We start from the raw sequence: 18,571 nt of genomic DNA on the forward strand, positions 1-18,571 counted from the left end.
GAAATCATTATGTATACTGTATTTAATTTGCCTTTGTGCTGTTTGAGAGGCTGAAACTCTGCATGGTATTCCAGTAATTCCTCCTTGTATGTGGGGGGTGTGTTCCAATATCTCCAGTGGATGTCTAAGATGTTAGATGGGACAGTTATGAACCCTGTGCACTATATGTACTACATTTTCCTATACGTATGTCTCTGATATAGTTTAATTTATAAATTAGGTACAGTATGATTAAAAACAACAAAATATAATTTAACAATATCCTGTAATAAAAGTTATGTAAATATGTTCTGGCTTTCAAAATATTCTATTGAATTATGCTGTAGGTAACTGACATGAGAGAAAGCAAAATCTCAGATAAATGAAAATTACTGTATGTCCCAGTAAAACTGGGTAATTTCAGACCTAAAGAGGACAGTGACCAGCTCATTCCTACTGTGGAAATAGGCTGCAGAGTAAGGAAGGAACCTAAATTTGAACAATGAAGTCCTCTGGGAGCTTCAGGGAGAGGCTCAACCCTGGCTTTGGGATAAGGGAGAATATGTTGGAGGAATGTTTCCCATCCCCATGGCTATGTGCTCTAATTAGCACCATGGCCTTGCTTCCCTCTTCCCATCCCCCTTTCTAAATACGTCCCATGCACTCCACTGTTTTGCCTGGCTCCTAAAGGGCTCCCTGCCTCCAGTCTCAGTTGCCATTGAGCTGTTCACCACGCAGCCAAGACGATTTACTCCCTGTGGGCAGTACTAGTAATCAAGAGGTCTGGAAAGACGGTTCATGCCTATAATGCAAGCGCTTTGGGAGGCCAAGGCTGCAGTAAGCTATGATCATGCCACTGCATTTCAGCCTGGGCAACAAAGTAAGACCCTGTCTCTAAATAAATGAATTAAATAAAAAGAGTAATCAGAAAACTTAGGATGATTATATAATTAGATTTACAGTGTAAAAAATTAAACTTTATGATTCTCCCATTTCCCCTCACCTCTTTAGCCAACAGTTTCTCCCACCATTCCCTCCCCTTCAGGCAGAGTGTGTAGGACTCCACTATTGATTCCTCTGCCTGGCAACGGCTCCTCTCCCATGGGCCCTGAGGTGTGCTGTCTCATCTTGAAGACCAGATACAGCTTCTCCTCTCTGAAGGTGTCCTTACCTCCTCCCACACAGGGGAATCTCCCCCATGTGCCCACTTTGAAGCCCTCATGACTCATTCATTACATGGAAATAGCTCCCTTGAAGTCATCTGCCTTCCCTACCAGAGTTGGAGCTCCCCTCTGAGACAAGGGCCGAAGGGTAGGGAGTAGCATTTTCTTATTTGAACAGGTTCTCACTTCTGATATGGCAAGAACCAGAAGGAGGGGCGGTGCAGGTAGGACTGGGTTTGTAAAAGCAGGAGGCAAGGAGTTCACTCTATTCATAGTTGCTGTGGCTCTTGCTGATCTCAGGGTCAGGATCTTGTACTAGAAATGGGTCAGAGGTGGGGTGGATGGAGGTTAATTGGACAATCAGGGTATCTAAGCCCCAAGTGCTCTGGGGATGGCTCATGCAGGAGAAAGGTCAGGGTCAGGATTGCTTGGAAGTACCTGATATAGCCAAGGAATTAGTCCAGGAGATGTGAGCCTGGGCAAATCAGTTTTACTTTTCAGTTTAACCTCTTAACGTCCCAGGCTCTGGGCTAGGTACTGAAATGGGAAGAGGCAGTAGAGGAGCAGAGGTAAGAAGGAATGGAGGAAGACAGGCCTGAAATGATCCAGTCTCACCTAGCTGTTTTGGGCAGCAATTATTTTAGTAAACCTACCAGCACGGGCAAAGGGAAGGCCTGTATTAATATCATTGTCATTGGCCATGTGGACTCTGGCAAATCCACCACCGCTGGGCATCTCACAAATGTGGGTGCATTCACAAGAGAACCATTGAGAAGTTTGAAAAGGAAGTGGCAGAGGTAAAACTCCATGTCTGGAAGTGTGTGGAGGCGAAGCCTCTTTATTGTGGGCAATTCTAGCTGCAGAGTGCAGAAAACCATGCATTCTGCAAGCCAAAAATGCTGCTAAAATGTGCAGTAGTAGATCTGTCTGCTGTCCATCAGTGCATTTATTTTCCTGCCCCTTCCCAGGTGGGCAAGGGCTCCTTCAAGTATTCCTGGGTGTTGGACAAACAAGGCAGAGAGAACAAGGATCACCATTGATATCTCCCTGTGGAAGTTTGAGACCATCAAATACTACAGGATCATTATCGATGCTCCAGGCCAGAGGGACTTCATCAACACCGTGATCACTGGCACTTCCCTGGTGAAGCACTTCATGCCCTCAGGAACATCCCTAGAGAGGGAGAAACTCAAGCTTTATTTCTGAAGCTTGGGTAAGGAAGATATCTTAAGGATATCATAAAAATCTAAAAAGAGAACTAAAATTACCAGGGTTAATCCTCCAAGTGTCATAATATTTTTAACATTATTTTAATTAAGGGTCTCATTTTGTTGCCCAGGGGCCAGTCTTGAACTCCTGGATTCAACAGATTCTTCCACCTGAGCCTCCCAAAGTGTTGAGATTGCAGGTGTGAGACACTATACCTGGCCCAAGTGTCATACTCTCTACTGTCATTTCCAAATGCTCAGGAAGAAGAGGGAAACCTCAAAACACCTAGTAGAATGAATATAACAAAATACTGGTAAGTTGGAAATGTCATCTCCTTAGAAATTCCAAGAACACTTCTGCGCAGCACAGCAAGCATAGCACCGCAGGACTGGCCAAGGTTTTGTACCAAACCATAGCTATGGCAATGTACACAAGGACCTAAGAACTTTGACCTTTTATCTGAGAAAAAACTTTGCAATCATCTTCTCTTAGGCTACGAGGCCAGTGACTGTTGGTCTAGGGCCTGCTTGTAATGTTGGAAATGGATATAAGCCATATGCGCCAGTTACAATTAGGTTGTTTTTGGCAGACAACAGCACTTCACTTGCTTAGAGTATCCTTGCCTCACCCCTGCCACCAGGTTGCACAATGAAACAAGTCTCAGACTGAACTCGTGGTACAAAACAATCACATGTCTGTTGTGTGTGTTGAAGTCTCAGCATCCTAGCCTTTCAGTCTCTGATGAACATTTTGCAGGCAGGTGTGACAGGATCCTGGCGGTAGGCTTTAGCTGCCCTTCTGGTGGGGACAGTTCTCTGGAAATGGCTCAGTAGGATGGAGTCCCTAGGTCTTGGCTGCCAGTTCAAAGGGTCAGGGCTACTGGGCTCACCTGTTTATCTAGAGGTGCCTGTAAAATAGTTGTAGTTAATCTACAGGTCTTGAACTCCACTCATTTCACCAATAAAAATCTTTTCTCATATCCAAAATGAAGACAAACCATCTGGTGCTAACTGGAGATAAATAAGGTTGAGCTTGTCTGAGTCTTGCGGTAATAGCCCCTGGAGTGGGGGCTTCTGATTATTCTCTCACATGCTACATAACCACTGAGTGTGTGTTCCCAATTGTGGTGCTTCAAAAGTTAAACAACCACCCCTACTGTCTAGTATAAAACTATCTTGCAGACCACACATCTCATGGGGACACTCCACTAAAAGTCCTCGGATGCCCTCTTCTCTGAGAGGTCATGCTACCCCTGACACAGCCAGCCCACTTCCCAGAAGCTCAGATTTACTTTCCTGGCAGGAGGTTTCCCGACAGCCATGGGTCAGCATGGGGGGAGCTCCTTGGCTCTCCTCACATTACTCTCTGGTGAAAGTCGGCTGTGCCCATAGTTTCCTCTCTCCCTAGTAGTCCCTGGCTGCAGAGCCTACCTGAACTATCTCAGATCCAAGAGAAAATGGTCTGGCTCTCAGATTTTTGTTTGTCCCTGTCACACTCTAGAGCTCCAGAGCTTGAACAAAGTTCCTTTCTGGTTGACTCTCCTCCAAGCCAGTGCGGGAAGCTGTGCAGCTCACCTGACTCCCTGCGATGGTCTATGCCTGTGTGAAGGGAACTTGCCCTGGAAAGACACACAGACCTCACCAGGGCCAGTCACTTTGCACCCCAGGGTAGAGTTCATGGTTTCTGATCCTTCAGACTCACAGCGGACACCCTGCTTTCCCCACCCAACTAAAGCCAGGAGGATGGGGTGTCACCTATCCATTCACTTCCTCTTTTACCAGATTTCATTGATGAAAACTGTGGTTGAGCTGGGCTGAACAGTCTCGCCCACCCAGATCTCATAGTCTGGCCAAGAAGACAAATAAGTATTCTCAGAATTATGTGATGTGAGAAATGATGTGATAGGACTAACTTCAGGAGGCTGTGGAATAACAGGGGCAACAGTGAGGCTTGAGGTATCAGAGAAAACTGATTCTAGAGAGAAAAATGTGAACCTCTAAAAAAAACATGGCCTGTGTGTGACTCAACAGGGAGGCCAGTATGGCTGGCTCTGGCTGTAGGTTGGCAACATGAACAGAGGGACAAGTTCTTGAAGGCCTTTGATGCCAAATCTGGGGAGTCTAGGTTTAGTGCTGAGGGCAGAGAGGAGTCATAGGGTGCTGGGGTGGGTGTCTTTCCTTTAAATGAGAGATGCCGTCTTTGAGCTTTCTCAGAAACTTAACTTGGGTCTTTATGCAAAAAGACCATCGAAACTAGACCTGACCTGATTGCTCCATTGGCTGCCAGGGTACCTCTGTCAACTTTCATTAGGCCTCAGGCCTGGTAATGATGCCATCAGTTTCACTAGCGGCCCGGGGCCTCCCAAAGTACTGGTATTACAGGAGTGAGTCACTGCACCCAGGCAAAAGTTGACTTCTTTTTGTCTTATTAAACCAAGTCCCAAACCTGGAAACAGAAAGCCCGTTGCCCATACATTGAACAATTGGTGTTTTGGCCTTGTAGGGGGACACACCAGCTTATGCTTACAGAGCTGTTTACATTTGATAATGACAACAAGACAACTGAGAAGTCACCCTATGGAAAAATGTTTTCCTTCTGTTCTAAGAAAAGTCCCACCACATCAGCCAGAACAACTGTGTCCAGCATACATAGCAGCAGACTAAGAACTAGAAAAACCTGCCCCTCTCCATCCTGTCTACCTGTAGGGTCTACTGGGGTTTGGAAATATTTCCAGAGAAACTTCACATCTTACTCATTCACATTCCTATTTTCCATAATCAGCCAAGACCTAATTTCCTGCATTGTCTCTGCCACATTAGTTTTGTGATACAATGGTGAGTAGGACAATGGTGCATAACTCAAACACAGGGCCAATCTAAATGAGAAACTGGCAGAGGGCTCACGGGATGATTGCATTATTCATGAAAAGACATCAGAACAATTGGAGGATAAGATTAGATTTTAACTCACAGCAGCAATTACAAGACAATTATCCAAAATGGTATAATTGCCACAGTTACAGGGGGTGTGGCAGAACCTACACCACATTCTTGCCACCTCTTTCAATGCCATGATGAAAACTGGTCTGTACATTGAAAGAGGACATTCTGCAGAAGAAAACATGTATACTCCCTCCCCTCATGCCCCCCCCAGCAAGCAACCAGAGACTGAGTGAAAAATGTAACCCTTCCTGCCTTAAATCTTGCAGGAAGCTTTGTCTTATGCCAAACTGTGCTGCTGTCAGTTATTTGACACTGTTCTTGTGTGAATTTCAGTCCATGCCTGGAACCTGAATCCCACTTCCAGATGCAGTCTGTCAGCCAAGGGCACTCCAGATGTGGCAGTAGGAAGAAGGTATGTACTTTTGCAGGCAGCAAGCTGGGATTTACTCACTGTTCTAATACTTACTGATGGTGCAATTTAGCACCTGCTAGTATAAGGGGTGGGTACCATGCTACCTTATACTAGCAGATGCGTTCGGTGCACATAAAATGAAAGATACTTTGCATATCTTCTTTACATTAATCTCCAAGATTACTTGTTTTCATGCATTTATTCAACAAATATTTATCCAACATCTTTGTATTAGGAGGCTCTGTTCTAGGAGGTTGGGTTACATTAACGACAAAACAGAGACCCTGCTTTTATGAAGTTTCCCTAATGGGAAGAATTTTGCACAACCCCAGAGGTCTGATAGGTACAATGTACTGTCTATAGCATCAGTAGAGCAAGGCGCAAACTGGAATCAAAATATTCTCACCTTTCTGAAACTCAATTCTTTCTTTCCCTTTCCATCTCAGTCTCCTTTCCCCCTCTTCTATCTTGGCTTTAGAACTCTTTTCAAATCAATCTGACATACATTTCTTGAACACCTATTAACTTAAAAATATCTAGCAATATTTAAAATAGGTATATTCTTTGATATTACAGTTGTAGTATTAGATCTTCATTGTACAATATACTGGAATAGGATTGTTAAAATGTGTTGAATGATACTCATTGCAATACTGGTTGTGACTGTCCCAAACTAAAAATGAAAAATCTGCATCAATAAGTGGGGGCTATTCAATTAGGGTGCATTCATCCGGTGGGGTATTAAGCAGCTGCCAAAAGAATGTGCTAAGAATGAAATGATGTACAGAGACTCTCACCAGGTGGAAAAGGCAAGTTTCAGAACAGTGTGTACAGTTGGACCCCATATTTGTAAAACAAATCTCACACATACAGAAGAAAAACAGGATATGCATCAAAATACTACCAGGGATGCATCTGGGAGTAAGCTGGGGATAGGGAAGAATCACTTTCTTCATTTGTCTTCTGATTTAAAATTTGCACAGAATAGTTTTATGGTTAAAATACATTTGTCCCTTGAACCCTGTGGGTTTGAACTGCTTGGGCTCATTAGGTGGATTTTTACCAATGAAACTATACCAAATGTAACTGCTTTTGCTGCCTACCCTTCCACCACCTCCACCACTTTTACCTCTCCCCTCATGAGACAAGTCCAACCTCTCCTCTTCCTTTTTCTCCTTAGCCTACTCAATGTAAAGGCAAGGAAGATGAAGACCTTTATAATGACCCACTTCCACTAAACATATTCTCTTCCTTATAATTAATAACATTTTTCTCTAGTTTCCTTTATTGTAAGGATACAGTATAATTTTTATGTGTGTGTATATACATATATACACAAAATGTTAATAGACTGTTATTTGTAAGGCAGGTTAGTAGTTAAGTTTGGAGGGAGATGCATGAATTTTTGACTTTGAGGAAATATGTACCTCTAAACTCTACCTTGTTCAAGGGTCAACTGTACACAAAGAATATGGATCATCCCCCAGGCCTCAGACTACTAAGAGAGCAGGGCTTCCTGTCCTGGAGGAGTGTGATGATTAACTTTATGTATCAACTTGGCAGATAATTGGTCAAACATTATTTTGTCTCCCATCCAAGTACTAACCAGGCCCGACCCTGCTTTGTTTCCGAGATCTGATGAGATTGGGCGCTTTCAGGGTGGTAGGGCCGTAGACCAAACATTATTATTTTTTTTTTTTGAGACGGAGTTTTGCTCGTTACCCAGGCTGGAGTGCAATGGCGCGATCTCGGCTCACCGCAACCTCCGCCTCCTGGGTTCAGGCAATTCTCCTGCCTCAGCCTCCTGAGTAGCTGGGATTACAGGTACACGCCACCATGCCCAGCTAATTTTTTGTATTTTTAATAGAGACGGGGTTTTGCCATGTTGTCCAGGATGGTTTCAATCCCTTGAATGCATGATCCACCTGCCTTGGCCTCCCAAAGTGCTGGGATTTACAAGCATGAGCCACCGTGTCCGGCCCCAAAACATTTTGTGAAAATGTTTTTAGATGAGGTTCATCACATTTAAATTGGTGGGCTCCAAGTAAACAAATTACCCTTTATAATATGGGTGGGTCTCATCCAATCAAATGAAGGTCTTAGGAAGACAAAGACGGAGGGGCTCCCCCTAGCAAGAAGGAATTCTGCCAACGGACTACATCACCACTCTCCCCGCAGTCTCCAGCCTATGTGCTTACACCATTGGATTTTGGACTGTTCAAGCCTCCACAATCACTTGGGTCAATTCCTTAAACTAAATCTCACTATATACACATACTATTGGTTCTGCTTTTTGGGATAACCCTAATATAAGAAGCTTGGGGTTTAGTGGTGTAGTGCCACATCAAGAAGGGTGGGTTTTCTGGGTGGCCCCTGAGACTAAGCATGTTATTACAGGGCATGCCAAGGGGTGACGTGGGGAAAGGGGCTAAGCTCTACGATCTCCTTCATCCACCCCAAACAAGAGTGAACCCTGAGAGGGTGCTGGCCCTACAAAAGTGGCTTCAGGAAAGCCCTTATAGAATATCAAGGAGGCTGCCTCTGAACAAAGGATAAAGGTTTGGGAAGTTTGCATTCCTTGTGACCAGTAAGGTGCTAGGCCCTGGCCTCAAGGTTTCCCATGGCCTCTTGGCAGCATCCACATCTCCAGGGGCTCCCATGCATGAACAGGAGCCCCTCCCCCAGTGGACAGACCCATGATCCAGGGATGTCCCAGGGAAAGGGACAGAAGTCCTCCTTGATGCCAGTTTTAGAAGGTTAAGGATATACCTTACTACCACTTCCCCTCAGCTCTCCAGCTTGAAAGCTCCATTTTCCATGAACTCATCCATGGCTTAGAAATATAAAGAAGTCAAATCATTAAAACTTGATTATAATGACTTTGTAGGCTCAAGAAAATTATTTCAAATACACACAATAAAAAGAATATGTTCCTTGTTAAGAATAATAATGAGTTCTCTGTTTACAACAGAACTGGTTGTTTAAAGGAACCTGGCTGCTTCTCCTCTCTTGCTTCGCCTATCACCATGTGCATCACTGACTCTCTCCTCTTTCCAAAAGAATGTGGTGTAGGTTCTGCCACACACCTTTTGCTATGATTGTAGGCTTCCTGAGGCCCTCACCAGCAGCAGATGCTGGCATCCTGCTTCCTGTATAGCCTGCAGAACTGAGTCTTAACAAACCTCTTTATGAATTACCCAGTCTCAGGTACTCTCTTATAGCAATGCAAAATGGACTGACAGAGCTGGCTTGCTCTATTGGGCTGTGTTTCTTATTTCCAGGCTTCTTGAGCTGAGGAGAAACTAGAATCAAAACACAGCATGTGCTAGGCACAGTATGTAAGCCTCATATAACACTCATATAAGCCTCATGTAATTTAACCACCATTCTGATTCTGTAAGATACAGTTTTGGTTGTCAAACTCAGTTTTCGGAAGAGAAATTCAATAACAAAGTCAGAAACTGAGAGAAATTAAAAATGCTCTTGGAAGGTCTCAGACCTGGCCAGAAGGTGTATTCATTTTCCAGAGCTCCCTTAAATACCACAATCTGGGTAGTTTTAAAAGAATAGAAATTTATTCTCTCACAGTTCTCAGGCCTAGAAGTCCAAAATCAAGGTGTCAGGAGAGTTAGTTCCTTCTGGAAAGTCTGAGGGAGAAATTGTTCTGTGCTTCTCTCCTAGAGTCTGGGGTCTTTCATATTCTTTGACCTGTAGACACGTCCCTTAGATCTCCATCTTCACATGGCATTGCCCCCATCCCCATCTGCGTGTTTATGTCTCATTCCTTCTTATAATGACAATGTTCATTTTAGAGTGAGAACTTCCTAATATATGATCTGACTTTTAACTTTAATACATTTGCAAAGACCCTCTTTCCAAATAAGGTCATATCCGCTGACACTGGGGGCTTGGACTTCAGCATGTCTTTTTTTTGGAGAATGCAATGCAACCCACAAGAAAGAGTCAAATCTAGGTCTCTCTGAAACAAAAGCAATACTCGGGTGAGGCACTGGGAAATCTTGATGGTACAGTTAAAATAGGGATTTTACAGATACAAAAGGAGATTAGATGACTGTAAAATCATTCTAACAGTCTTAAAAATGCATGCTAGACTGCTAATTAATACAAAGCATCACAAAGATGCTTGGAAATATTTACATAAGCAATGCCTGAAATAATGTAAAAATGGGTAATTCAGTACAGTAGATTGAAGCACATCTGAATACTGGGTTCATCAAAAAGTGAGTTTAGATTTCAGTTTTTAACTCAATGAGCACTAATTGGAGATAGAAAAATGTACAGCCTCTACCTGTCTGGAGAAGCTGGTGTAATTAGTTGGTAATTCAACATTGCCTCCATTATATACAAAAATAATTCATTTTTCTATTGCTCCAGTGTATAATATCAGATAGTGAGATAGGTTTACACACACAAATGTGCACAATTATTACAAAGGGAGCAACACTATTAAGGAACACATGAGATTCAATTGCAATTTGTACATTTTTTTCAAGTACTTTTCAGTTCCACAATAACTTTCGTGATTTAGATTTAATTACTCGATTCTGATTTTTGCTGGAAAGTCAAAATCAAAAGAAATAATTTAATTTGCTGACTGCACTGTATGAACATTGCTCTTCACATTATCTAAATTTAAAATCTATGCCACATGACCAGAAGATTAGATTTTCTCATTGTTAAAAAATGATCAGAATAATTCAGCAGTATGCCTCCAGGTTGTGGTTTCTCTAATTCCCTTGTATCCTGAATTCTTAATTATATTCTGAGACATGTAAAAGTCCCTTTGTGCTCAGAGCCCAACCTGAGCCTTTTCTGCACTAGGTGAATTATGTACACAGTAAATCTTACCACTGAATTTCAGTTTTGTTCCTTGAGTTGCTATTCTTTGGGTCATATAAATCTCATTCCTCTCAAAGTCAATTTCCTACCATTTAGAACAAGCATCCAGACTGCTAGCCTTCTCTACACCAAGATCCCCTCACCTGTCACAGAATTTCATTGTGACCTAGTTAAATGCTCTTTCTTTCTGGGTCACAGAAATGATAGTCTTCAATCTCTACCTCAAGAAGCAGCTCCTGAAATGGATAAGAGCCTTGGTTTCATCAAAAATCACTGGGTGATAGGAGTGATGAGCCTCAATACAGATACACAGCTACATCAAAGCCCTGGAACTCCTATCTGTGCAAAACACATTTATTGAAACATGCTGGATCATGCTTCAAATAATTTTCTCTGAAATTATGGCTCCAAAGATTACCAGAGCTTTAAGTCAAAGGATTTCTTTTTTTATATATACATATAAATTTTTAAAAGTCACATTTTGAACTGTTTTTCCAGCAGCCAGACTAGATGGGACTCCTGGAAATGATTAAAGCCCATTCTACACAGTAGGAGCTGAGTGAAAATTAGGAAAAACATGTAGTATCCATTTACGTGCTTATTATTTGTTGGACACTATGAAGCTCTTTGTATGTATTGCAGTGTCTTCTTGTAATCATCCTGTCTTGTAGATGTAACAACTGAGGTAGAGTTCGTCCAAGCTCACCCAAGTAGTGTCGGGTCCAAGTGAAAAATCTGAAGCAGTGCTTCCCAGATGTTAAAGTGCACACATATCTCCTGGAAAACCTGTTGACATGCAGAGTCTGATTCGTTGCATCTGGCATTCTGAATTTCCAGCAAGCCCCCTAGTAAGGCTAAAGCTGCTGGTCTGTGGACCACAATATGAGGAGCAAGGTGGAGACTTGAACTCTACAGCCTAAGTAGTACAGTTGATCCTGATGAGCATCATAAGGGAAGTCGTGCTTTAAGAATTCCTTTGTTGTTACCCACAATTCCCTTTCCTTTCTCTGTCTTCCCACTGCCCAAGATGCCGAAAGGAAAGAAGGCCAAGGGGAAGAAGGTGGCTCTGGCCCCTGCTGTTGTGAAGAAGCAGGAGGCCAAGAAAGTGGCGAATCCCTTGTTTCAGAAAAGGCCAAAGAATTTTGGCATTGGACAGGACATCCAACCGAAAAGAGACCACCTGATTTGTGAAAGGGCCCCGCTGTATCAGCTTGCAGCGGCAGAGAGCCATCCTTTATAAGCGGCTGAAAGTGCCTCCTGCCATTAACCAGTTCACCCAGGCCTTGGACCGCCAAACAGCTATTGAGCTGCTAAAGCTGGCCCAGAAGTATAGGCCAGGAACACAGCAAGAGAAGAAACAGGCTGTTGGCCCGGGCCAAGAAGAAAGCTGCTGGCGAAGGGTCCCCACTAAAAGACCACCTGTCCTTCGAGCAGGAGTTAACACCATCACTGCCTTGGTGGAGGAGAAAGCTGAGCTGGTGGTGATTGCAGATGACACGGATCCCACTGAACTGGTTGTCTTCTTGCCTGCCCTGTGTTAGAAAATGGGAGTCCCTTACTGTATTATCAAGGGGAAGGCAAGACTGGGACTAGTCCACAGGAAGACTTGCACCACTGTCGCATTCACCCAGGTTAATGTGGAAGACAAAGGTGCTTCGGCTAAGCTGGTGGAAGCTATCAGGACAAACTACAGTGAGAGATACGATGAGATACGCCGTCACTGGGGAGGCAACATCCTGGGTCCCAAGTCTGTGGCTCATATCGCCAAGCCTGGAAAAACAAAGGCCAAAGAACTTGAAACTGAATGGGGTGAAATGTACATCGTAGAGTTCTGTAAATAAAAATAATTTAAGTGATTAAAAAATTCCTTTGTTTTTCTACATTATAGGGGTAAACAATCTCAAGGTTAAATGTTAGAGAATTATGGTCATACATAGCCTGATGTTATGGGTAGAGCTCAGCATTTAGGCTCTGGAGTATCTGCTTAAGTTTTTCTAGATAGTACCTATCTTTCCCGGACCTTCCTATTCAAATATATGGCCTGAGAGCCTGGCATTTGGTGCTTCAGAGAACAGGTTCTGCTACCTGGCTCTCCTCTGCGCACCTGTGCCTGGACAGGCAGTGAGCAGTAGCACAGGTGACAATGTTCACAGAAGTTGAGACAGAGCCAGTCCTCATGGTGGCATCAAGGTGCCATGGTGGTCCCCAGCCCAGGATCACCTGGAAATCTAGAGCAGCAGTGTGGCTTCTAGAACAGTGGGCCAGCTCCACACACTTGGGAAGAGAGTGAGTTATATAGGTTGCTGCATGGTGTGTGTAACTTGGTGGGATTATTATCTGGGAAAACCATTTGGGCTTTCCTCCATTTACAAAAATTAAAAACTCAACAAAATTAGAGGAAAAAAATGGGGAGAAACCCTCAGACTTAACAATGGACATTCCCTTTGACCTACAAATTGTACTTCCAGAACTCTATCCTTCAAAAATCCTAACAATTCGGCACATCTGCACAAAGATGTTCATAGAAACATCTGTAATAGCAAAACATAAAACAGTCCATCAATAAGTGTGATTCTATAAATTATGGAATGACCATTATATGGTAAGAAATACAGCCATTAAAAAGGATATGGCATTTATCCATGAAGATGTCCCAGACCTAATATTAAGTAAAAACAGTTTTGGCACAACATATAAAATATAGCATATATATAAAACATAGCATATTTTTATGTAAATATATAACTGCCATCCATCCACCTATCCGTGTTTGTACATTGTTTTAATATGTTTGGCCTGCTATAACAACTTACCATAGACTGAGTTGTTTATAAACAGCAGAAATCTATTTTTCACAGTTCTAGAAGCTGGAAGTTTGGCACCAGCATGGTGGGGTTCTGGTGATGGCCCCCTAGCAAGTTGAAGACTGCCAACTGCTTAACAGTACAAAAAAAAATTAAGGAACCTGTTTTATTTTTTGTTGAAAGTTTAACAATTATTCACTTTTAAGCCACTTGTTCCTATTTGGCTTGTTAAGCTGTCTTAATTTTGTGCCAGTTCTAAATCATCACTTATCAGATACTCAGTTTGTTCCAAATTCTATTACAAACAGCATACAGTAGGCATAACTGACTGAAAAATAGAATTTTAACAGCAAAAGAATGTGGAAAAAATGGAAGAATTTTGAGAAATGGACCAAACTGCTTCAAGCTGCATATGTAGGTTAGGAAACTGATCTATTGTACACCCAAACTACCAGTTATTCAAAACTAGTCACCAAAAATGGTAATTTTTGCTTGACTCATTGATTTGACAGTCATTCTAGCGATCAGCTGCATTCACCCGTGATGCTTTTGATAGAATTGTAATAAATGGCCAAGTCCTTTGCTCCAGCAGAAAATGACAGGTAAACCTTGGAAGAGCAGCCCCACCTGGGCCACATGGCCTCAAGTTCTCACAGTGGACACCCTGAAAAATGGAGCTTCTTAATTGCCAAGAGTTTGGACAAACCAGGGGAGTGTAAATTTGGTAGGAAATTTGGACAAACTGTACATAAAGAAGTTCGAATAGCAGGCCCAATAGCTATCCTTTGGAAGGCCTGCTTACAAGGTTGGCCTTTGGCTGGCATCTGGGAACTTGTATTTCTGGAGGGTTCCTACCATTTCTAGAATGACAAGAGGGGTTCGCTATTCCTAAACTGTACAAACGGTATTCATGCTTAACACCTCATTTCCTTCTAGGAGTCTGGAAATTTAGTATATCCCAGGCAGAGCCTGCTATGTGACCAGCCCCCAATAAAAACCCTGAGTGCTGAGGGTTTTTTTTTTCCTTTTATGAGATGGAGTCTTGCTCTGTTGCCTAGGGTGGAGTGCAGTGGTACCATCTTGGCTCACTGCAACCTCTGCCTCCCAGGTTCAAGTGATTCTCATGCCTTAGCCTCCCATGTAGCTGGAATTACAGGTGCCTGCCACGATGCTTGGCTAATTTTTGTATTTTTAGTAGAGATGGGGTTTCACTATGTTGGCCAGGCTGGTCTCACACTCTGGATCTCAGGCGATCTGTTGGCCTCAGCCTCCTGAAGTGCTGGGATTACAGGCATGAGCCACCATGCTCAGCCCTGGATGTTGAGTTTCTAATGAACTTCCCCAGTTGGCAACATTTCACATGTCGTCACAACTTGTTGCTGACAGCAGAGGGGATTAAGCATGTCCTGTGTGACTCCACTGGGAGAGGACCCTTGGAAACTTGTTTCCCTTGGACTTCGCATAGCATGTGCTTTTCTTTTTGCTAATTCTGCTTGGTTTCCTTTCATTGTAGTAAATTGTATCTGTCAGTATGTCTATGTGCTGAGTCCTGTAAATCATCCTAGTGAATCCTGAAACCTACTCCAACCCAGGGACAGAATAAAAAAGTGTTCTGTCATCTTTAGAGAATTGTTTCCAAGCTAGGAGCCAGGGGTCTTTCTGTGTTGCTCAGGCTGCTCTAACTCCTGGCCTCAAATGATCCTCCTGCCTTGGCCTTCCAAAGTGTTGGGATTACAGCCGTGAGCCACTGCACCCAGCTGATGAATGGTATCCTAATTGACACCTCTGGAGTGCTCTACCATTTCTGAGGCATGGATGGAGATTTACAATAATTCTCTTTCTGCTAAGGGTGGCCACATGAAAGACAGACATCAATATTTTCCTGGTGCTTAATTTATGAAGACATCACTGTGGTATGAGGTTGAAAGGCAGAAGAATTTCAGGATTTTCAACACTTACTCCTCTAAATCCTTCTCACTGAAGTTGCTAAATTTATTACAATTAGGTAAGTTTTAAGAGGACAAGGAAATTTATCTGCAGATATCACTGATTAGTTTTTCAATCAAAAACATTAACGAAGGCCACATATGTACTGGGAATCTGGGATACAAAGAAAAGACACGACTCCACCTCAAAGCGGTACTAGTGTATAAGGGAGGCTGGGTGTGCTGGAGTTGGCCCACACTGGCTTGTGAGAGCTGACTTAGACTCAGGAATTTTGTGAGCTGGCTCATATTACTCTGGTAGCCTGAAATCACCATGATTGGAGTATTTATACAGTGGAAATTGGCAGAGGCAACAAATTGGTCCTCTTCCTCTTTCAGATGTTTGTGAAACATTTACCTGGGGGAACAGACAAGCATCCAGAGGACTGCGGTGCAGTGAGCACTGCCAAAGAGCTCCGGAAATCAATCAACATAGATTTCAAACAAAGAGGAGGTGAATGTGTAGCTAGGGGACATTCCCCAGGGAGTGGCTGCACAGCTCTAGGATCCTGGTTAGATGGGGCAGGTGGAGCTCTGCTGCTGGCACAGGCAGGGACACACGTGGTGGACAGCAGGATCCACGGAGGGACCTTTCCTTGCTTGTGCACAGACCACAGAGGCAAGGGAGAGGACATTCGTCCCTCTCCAGGGTTCTTCCTGGTCCCATGCTAACTCCTTATGATGTCACTTCTTCTGCAAATTACAGTCAACCCTTGCACAACATGGGGGTTAGGAAGGCCAACCCACTCATAATAAAAACCCATGCCTAACTTTTAACTCCTCCAAAACTTAACTACTAATAGCCCACTGTTAACTAGAAGCCTGACTGGTACCATAAACAGTTAACACATATTTTGAAGTCTCATGTATTTTCCGAATTCTTACAATAAAATAGAGGAAAGAAAATGTTAAGAAAATCAGGAAGAGAAAATATATTTACTATTCCTTAAGTGGAAGTTGATCACTATAAAGGTCTTCATGGTCATTGTCTTCACATTGAATAGATGGAAGAGGAGGAGGAAAAGGAGGGGATGGTCTTGCTGTTTCAGAGGTGGCAGAGGTGGCAGAGGTGGAAGAAAATCTGCATTTAAGTGCACCTGACTTGGGACAGCTGTAACAATTTGAGCTCTACTCCCTCTCCCTAACCTCTTCTATGTATGTTTTAACAGAACTTCACTCCATACAGAACATTTTCCGGAGCTTTTTGGAGGAAAGCTCAAATGCCAATTGTGCCACAAACTTCTGGAAAAAACTTGTTTTGAGTGAGGGGGGTGCTGGAGCTGCTGTCTAGAAGAGATGGGTATGTACTTAGAGATTTCCGTAGAGGTAGGACTCAATGATCTTTATTTATTCAAGCTTCCAGCACACTTCTCAATTTTCTCACCAGGGAAAAATCTCACCAAGTGTGTACTCAATAAGAGGTTACGTTAAGATTTCAACATATGTGTACCAGGACACATGGAAGTTTTTCTGGAGGTAAAAAGTCTCCAGGGGTGGGGAAACCACACTAACATCACAAAACAAAAATATCCCTTTCAGACCTTTCAGAATTATCATTTCCTCCCTATTATACAAAGAGAACCCCTCTCTTTCAGAGGTAGACTAGGGCTAAAGAGGTTTACTTTGTACCAGGTCTTTCTACCATGCTCTGAAGAATATGCCCTCCTAAATGCCATGTGAGCAATGAACTAAAGACAAAAACAAACACTTAAAAAGAGGCAACACAATTGGTAGTCTCATTTTTTCTTTTTACTCAAAAAGTTGTTTTAACCATCAAATTTTGGCAGTTACAAACCTGTACACTGTTGTGGTTTTTTGTTTTTTTTTTTTTGGCTGTCTTGTTTTCTGTTTGCTTTTTTTTGTTTTTATTCTTTATTTTTTTTAAGAAAACACAAGACTGAATACTGCCACCAGCAATATATGCAGGAACAATCCATTTCCTTAAGGGGCAAAGTCCACTGTAAGTGTTAGCTTTCCCCATTGCATAAGGTTTGGTGTGTGATGTGTGTGCAAGTTCAGGTGAGTGTTCAGTGTATGAAGAAATGACATACCTCACTGTGACTCTGAAATTGCATAAAAATAAAACAACTGGGCAAAACATTCATTTTTACAAATGTCAATACAAACATTTTTCTTGAAAGCAAAGTTAAATGAAAACCAGTAAGAACCAAAGAAAGGTTACAGTACATTTTGAAATGATTAAAAAACATTTTCAAATCTAAAATCCTTTTGTGTGTAGTTACCTCAAAAGTTTGCAGACAAACAGCGTGAATGACCTAGAATTATATTCGACCCCCCAAATTAAAGCATCCTGATAGGCATCAAATAGAGTATCTACAAAAGCCTGGAAAATTGAAACCACTTATATACAATTTTATAAACATTTTAAACACCAAAACATACATCTTTTACAAACCAGCCTGTTTGCAACAGGTAAATGTACAAGACAATCTCTCTGATACAGTGCTTAAAAAGAACTGCTTCCATTTCCAAACACATTTGCCTCTCCCCAAATGCAGTAGTGTGGGCTCATAAGATTGTTAAATAGTAGCAATTCAGGTACCAAACATGCTCCAAATGACTGTACGATTCTCAAGTGCATCCTAAACACTGGAAGAGACTAATTATGGCCTTTTGTGTATTATTACCTACTTGTAATTATTGCTTTTCATTATTACATAAGAAAAGAAATATCATATTCTTCTCCTATCTTTTAGCCAGGTGGCTAAATATTAACTGATGCGAAACCCACAAATGGTGACTTTAACCCCAGCATTACACAACTAGAAGCTCAAAGACATTGTGGATTTTCATCAGAATAATGTGCAGTTGAACACTGTGGGACACAAACCAGCAAAAACATAGAACCACCTTCTCACAGAAAACACAAAATGATGACACGGAATCAATGCCTCTTCAAATCTCCATTTCCTATGGTTTGAAACTAAAAACATAAAACATTAAAAGCCTAACCACTTTAGCATACCTGTGCACTGGGAAGGCGGTGGAGTGAAGAGCCAGACAATCACCTGGACAATCCATGCGAAATGAACACTAGATCTTCCTGAATTACTTCACATAAAACTGTTTTCTGGATCTTTGATAATCTCTTTTCTCAATTGCCCTGACTTAGATGATGCAAACATAGCATCAGTGGGAGTAGTGGGTAGGGTGGGGTGGGACGGGACTATGGAAGAGAGAGCTGATGGTAGATATG

The 18,571-nt window shown here is 42.4% G+C and overlaps 1 pseudogene; it reads left to right on the forward strand.

Annotated features, from left to right (window-relative positions):
• Positions 1-10,669: 10,669 nt before the first annotated feature.
• Positions 10,670-12,437, forward strand: LOC100393698 (large ribosomal subunit protein eL8 pseudogene; annotated as a pseudogene).
• The last annotated feature ends 6,134 nt before the right edge of the window (positions 12,438-18,571 follow it).

The sequence above is a fragment of the Callithrix jacchus genome, chromosome 10, assembly GCF_049354715.1.
Source record: "Callithrix jacchus isolate 240 chromosome 10, calJac240_pri, whole genome shotgun sequence".
Taxonomy (NCBI): domain Eukaryota; kingdom Metazoa; phylum Chordata; class Mammalia; order Primates; family Cebidae; genus Callithrix; species Callithrix jacchus.